This window comes from Haliaeetus leucocephalus, unplaced genomic scaffold, assembly GCF_000737465.1.
Source record: "Haliaeetus leucocephalus isolate CR32 unplaced genomic scaffold, Haliaeetus_leucocephalus-4.0 Scaffold351, whole genome shotgun sequence".
Lineage (NCBI taxonomy): Eukaryota > Metazoa > Chordata > Aves > Accipitriformes > Accipitridae > Haliaeetus > Haliaeetus leucocephalus.
The window spans coordinates 2935379-2941071 of NW_010972787.1; positions in this window are offsets into that span (position 1 = coordinate 2935379).

Below are 5693 nucleotides of genomic sequence, written 5' to 3' on the forward strand. Positions count from 1 at the left end.
CCATTTATCATCATGCAAATACTTTTCAGGATAAAACAAAATGGATAATTTAAATGCAGTCTGCTTAAATAGGACATTGTGTTTCTCTCCAAATGAACATTACATTGCAATAACATGGGCAATAAAACTATAATTTCTAACTAATTCCTAAACGTCAACTATCCTTTGGAAAACTAATGAGAAATTTAATTGTTCAAGGCCAACTTAGACAAAACCTAAGGAAATAGTGTCTCTCTTGGCTGTAAGATCTGAATTTTATTAAAATCAATTATTTAATATATTAAAATACATAAAAAATGATTAGGCAGATGGCAAAAAAGCTGAGTTTTACTCAAAGGTTTGAAAGAAACTATTTTGCCTACTTCTGCAACTATTCAAAGAATACAAAATTCAAGAAAGGAACATAATCTTTTACAACATTCCTTTTAGATACCTTGCTCATTTACCTTTTGGCTCAGTTTTCTGTCTTCCTTCCATCCCCAGATTTCTCCCCAGCACTCTAATATGCAAGAACAGAGGCCTCCCTAGTTTTACAATGCCAGCATGAATGAGCTAATTCATGACATCACACAGTAATGTGTGCCTGGAGCTGGAAACAGAGCCTCAGTAGTGTCACTGGAACTTTTGTGATATACGTTTTCTTAAACGCAAGTAATTTAATTGTCTAAAAGACTAGTGAATGCTCTGAAAGTGGGATATGCAAACCTCAACTAAAACTCAGACCTACTTCGCATGTGAGCTGTGCCCTTTATATCTGTTCAACTATAACCAGTTCTTATTCTAATAGGAATGTGCAAGTTTTGGTCTAGTATCTCATATTAGTGCTAAAGTCCTCCAGCTTCTAATGAATACGCTCAGCTACTTGAAATTCTGTGGTGATAAAAGACAGCGCACCTTTTCCACTCAAGTACCTTTTTCCCTGTAACAAGATGTGAAAAAATCCTCTTGACCTATACAAAGAAAATTGGGCCAGTAAACATTAAATAGAAGCATATTGAAGGTTCATAAGGAGATAGGCATCCTTCAGTTGTTAGAAATGATTACTTTGAAACTTCTATGAAGTTTATAATATACGTGATGGATAAAAATAAGATAAATGATTGGCATACGTGTTTATTAATTTTTTTCCTATTTCAGCCTTCTCCTTAAGCCCATGTGAATTTGGGAGCACGGCACTGTTTTTTGTACAAGTCATAAAAGAACACAGACATTATGTAAATAGTTTCAGTGAAGAAATGAAGTGGAAAAAGTAATTTTACAATAGAAAGAATAAGTGGCATTACCTACCATTCAATGGGGCTGAAAACTGCTGAGCTTTAGACATGTCTGATAATTTCCCTAAGCTTTTAGGTACAATAAGGAGCAATGAATTTTAGCCAGTCCGTTCCTGGACACAGCATCCCACCTCAAAGAAAGGGAAAGCAGAGGGAAAAGGTTGGGTCCAACTTCTGATCTCTGTAACACATGTAAAGCCAAAGAAAACAATCCACTTCAGTGGAACTTTTCTAGATTTACACCAGAGTAGAATAGCATAACATAGCATAGCATAGCATAGAATAGAATAGAATAGAATAGAATAATTTCAGTTGGAAGGGACCTACAGTGATCATCTAGTCCAACTGCCTGACCACTTCAGGGCTGACCAAAAGTTAAAGCATGTTATTAAGGGCCATTGTCCAAATGCCCCTTAAACACTGACAGGCTTGGGGCATTGACCACCTCTAGGAAGCCTGTTCCAGTGTTTGACCACCCTTTCAGTAAAGCAATGCTTCCTAATGTCCAGTCTAAACCTCTCCTGGTGCGGCTTTGAACAGTCCTGTCCCTGGGTACCAGGGAGAAGAGACCAGCACCTCCCTCTCCACTTCCCCTCCTCAGGAAGCTGTAATTGGGAACTGAGCCTGGATTCCAGTACTGATTCCCTGAGTCCAGTACATTAAGTTTTTGTGGGCTAATGGCTGAGTTCTTTACAAAGTTCTTGTACAAATTTGTACTGACTTAAAAAAAGGACTCTGTTTCAATTTAAGAATTCAAGAGGTCTTTTCTTTTTTTTTCCTTCAAAATGTCAACATTTGTAGGAACTATTAATAAACTATGAAGGATTTGAAAACATTTAGATTGCCTCAAGATTTGGGAGGGCTCTTGTCAGCTGGGATGATTTTCATTGACAATAATGAATTTTGGACTAGGTCTGAATGGAAATACCAGTGGAATTTATTACTGACAGTGTAAATGTTGAAAAACACAGGTGTGAATGAGCAGTTAGTACCACATGATAGCTCTGCTCTACTCCCATCGAAACTACAGGGTTTGTTGAAGTTGAAGAACCTTAGCTAGGGTGCAAAGCTGTTTTGAGGTGCTCGCAGAGGCACCAGCACCAGCTATAACGTCAGTGTCTCACGGCCACTTCTGACTTCAGTTCAAATAGGTTTCAATTGGCCGCAGCTGGAGATTTCTATTCTGTGATTCTGCAACCTTGAAATCTGCCTCTTGCTTCAGTGACAATGTAAGTGATATGAAAGGAAACTTTGTCTTACTTTCCATTTTTAAAAGGAGCCATAGTATACTGGCCTTGAGCCAATTATATCTCACTGCAAGCTCATCAGCTTAACCACAATGAAAAGAATACCAAACCATCACTTAGGGGAACATAATCTCATGGGAAGTTATCTGAGAGCCTCCAAGGTGCAATTTAATGTATTTATGCGTAGGAAAAGTTGGAACAATTTAAAAAAAAAAAAAAAGGGGAATTATGAGATACAGGAGAAGCTCCTAACAAAAAGAATACTGAAGGCAGCACAACAGAGACTGCAGAACAGTTTGATCTTCAGGGACTGCTTCTGTCTCAGTTTCACTATTCTAGCCATTTTAATAAGTATTATGAAATACTATTACAAAAACTATAGAAAGACTCTAAATATGTTTAAATTACTTAATGCCCTATGGAATAAAGCTAATGATAACAAACACAAGAATACAAATGTAGCCAATTGCCCCTCTTATACAACCTTTTTGTAGTAACACTGACACTTAATTGGATATTTATGCAATATTAGATGGGAAATATGTATATTAAAAATATAACCTGAAAGATTTCTTCATGCAGAAGATAGTTCCATCAGTTTTAACATAATCTGGGATTGCAGTTACTATGATTCAATAATTTAGTCTCTATTCATTTTACTCATCGTACTGGGATTTTCTTAAACTTTTTCTATTAGTATTAAAGACACTCAGTAGAAAAATTCATTCCACACAGGTTAAAATATTCTTATATAGTGGAGTGATTATTTTTATTATTGTTCTACTTTTAAGGTGCAATTATGTTACCTATTATTTTGCATGTACAAAGAAGTTTAAAAGCAAGTACCTATAATTATTCCATAAACCACTGTTACAGTTACCTTGCTAAAAAATCAGACATTACCAAAACTAAGGAAAACTGGAGGGAAGAAGGGAGCAGAGAGAGGGAAAAAAAGATGGAAAGAAGGTAATAAAGTTGAAGCAGAAGCCATTTCTGCCATCTTCACGTGCAATGAAGGATTGCTAACATCATTAAAAGCCCTGTCTGAAATCACTACTATCTTGAATTGTACAAACAAAATCAATCCATGAACTAAGAATTAAGGAAAATAAATAATAAAATGAAAAAGTCACCTGAAGAGGTCTTGATGAATATGTTACAGTACACATCATTCCATATGATATATCTTTTCACTGATAACTTCTCAAAAAGCACTTAATTTTTCATATTTACTTTCAATCTCAATTCTTTCTCACACAAACATAATCATTTGTTGTTACAGGGCTGATTTCTAGTGGCAGAACTAAGGACCAACACGACCAGTTGCTGTTAGGAAGAAAAAGTGCCTATTTTGAATTTAAAATTAAAAAATGAAATGAACTTGCAAAATAGTTAGCATATAATAAAAATGAATGTCAGACAGACCTGTTCCACTAACCTTGCAGAGTCTCTTTAATTACACTGGAAAATTTTAACATGCTCCATTCACAGGAGAGGAAGGGAATTTGGGTATTAGTTCTCCTGACCTACATTTGCACTCAGTTTGCTTAGCAAAGGAATCAGGGAGGTGGGACTCATAATAAGGAAGGGTTATCAGGATATGAATTACTGAATAAAACACAAGATGTTCAGCTTCTCAAAAGTGATTGAGAACTTTTCTGAATTATCCAAGAAATTAGGAATAATCATAGTAATCATACCAGCACTCGTAACACACCCTAGAGATCTTAGACAGTCTGGTAGTTGAAAATAGGATTTAGCAACATAAAAAGATGAAGGGACAAGTTCATCTTTGTACTGGTTTCTCTTGTTCATATGGTCCAATGACTTCTGAGATTTTTTTCCCTTCTGTGCCTGTTAGAAATGTCAGGGAAAGCAAAATGTAAAAAGCAATTTTTTTAGATGTTATTTTTTTCATCCCTGATCTTAAAGACCACAGCTGATGGTCTTTAAGACCACTCATGTTGTGAACCTTTTCTTCACACTAGTAATGGATTGTGCCCATCGGCAGTCTGACTCATGTCAGCTTTGCGTAACTCCTCCAACCACAGAAATGGCTTGCTGTTACCAGAAGGGGACACATGATCTGGCCCATGGAAAATCCTAGAATGTCTAAAACCTAATGTTATACATAAAACGAATATAGTTAGTTTTTTCTTTAGTAACAGATCACTCTAGCATGGTGGAGGTCAGAAATCTCCTTTTGTTCAAATTAGTATGACAGAGCCAAAACTCATACTCCTTTATCTATCACCCAAAGATCTTTTGCCTCTTAGAAGGAATAAAAATAGAACTGATGAAACACAACATAAGTTGAATAATTATGCATCGGAGTTGCAACCTAGCAAGGAAAGAAAAGGATGTTCTTGATTTTAAGTCTCCTGGGAGTTTTCGTGGTGTCAAATCAACAAATCACTTTTAGTAATCCAACACTAAGGTATATCTATATAGAAATGATACTCACACAAATTAGATTTGAATGTGAAGATTCCCTCATACCACCTTGGAAGTGTAAAAGGGTTTAAAGTTGGTTTAACTGTGCTGTACCTCTGTGTTAAAACCCCTTAGTAATGCCAGTAATAGGTGAAATGGCTCCAGTGCAAATGAGAGTTACACCTTTCATTGAGAAGCTGCACTCTGCATCCAGTTCTCTGAGGAGCTGAGCACCTCTTGAAAGCAGTAGGAACTGAACATACCCAACATTTTACAGGGTCAGATTTTACCTTGAGTGAAAACTAGTAGGTTTACACAAATTCTGCAGACGATTCAGTAATGCCCAGAGATAATCAGGTATGCAAAGATTAAAATACTCAGAGCTATCTTCAAATTCTGTTCCCTGGGGATGGCGTCTAATATATGTTAAATCCAATCAGTGCCTTTTAGCTTTCTTCCCTGTCACAGAGTTTCAGTTTACTAATTAGAAATGTTCAGCTGCAATTCCTTTACATCACTTTCTCACAAGGTAGAATTCAGCACCCTCTGAGAATTTAAAAAGGTTACACCACCATTTGTCAAGGTCACAGCAAGAAAGGTTTTTCATTAATTTTAGATTGGCAAAGAATAAGAAATATTGTAATTGCTGCATTTAAGCCATTCACTGCACCAGTTCTCTTTCTACTTCACAGACAGCCAATTAGGGACTTTATTTAAAATGTATGAATTGCATGACTGT